Source organism: Apteryx rowi, unplaced genomic scaffold (genome assembly GCF_003343035.1).
Source record: "Apteryx rowi isolate R43461 unplaced genomic scaffold, aptRow1 scaffold_267, whole genome shotgun sequence".
NCBI lineage: Eukaryota > Metazoa > Chordata > Aves > Apterygiformes > Apterygidae > Apteryx > Apteryx rowi.
Window position 1 is genome coordinate 1,124,787 of NW_020449052.1, and position 404 is coordinate 1,125,190.

Genomic DNA, 404 nt, shown 5'->3' on the forward strand with positions numbered 1-404 from the left:
ACAGAAAAATGTTTTGATGTTCTTGTAATAATAATAATAAATAATAATAATAATAACGAGAGAGAAAAAAGGTAACGGTTGCTTTACTTACCTTTTTTTTAGAAGGACTAGTTTATGAAACTAGTTTTAGACTGAACTTCTGTGTTTTATCGAGACTTTTTGTACAGTATTTATCATTCACCCAAGAGGCATAGAGCGTTTATTTGCAAAAGAGAGAGAGAGAGAGAGAAAGAAAAAAAAACAACGGCGAAAAGACAAAAAAAAATCAATAGTAATCACACAAAGTTCTAGGCGATGCCAACTTTTATACCGCGCAGAACCGCTATGGTTTCATTCACGGATCGCTACTTGCGAAGGCTTTTTATTGCCTGATTAACTCGAAGTTGATGGGGAAGCACTTCTCA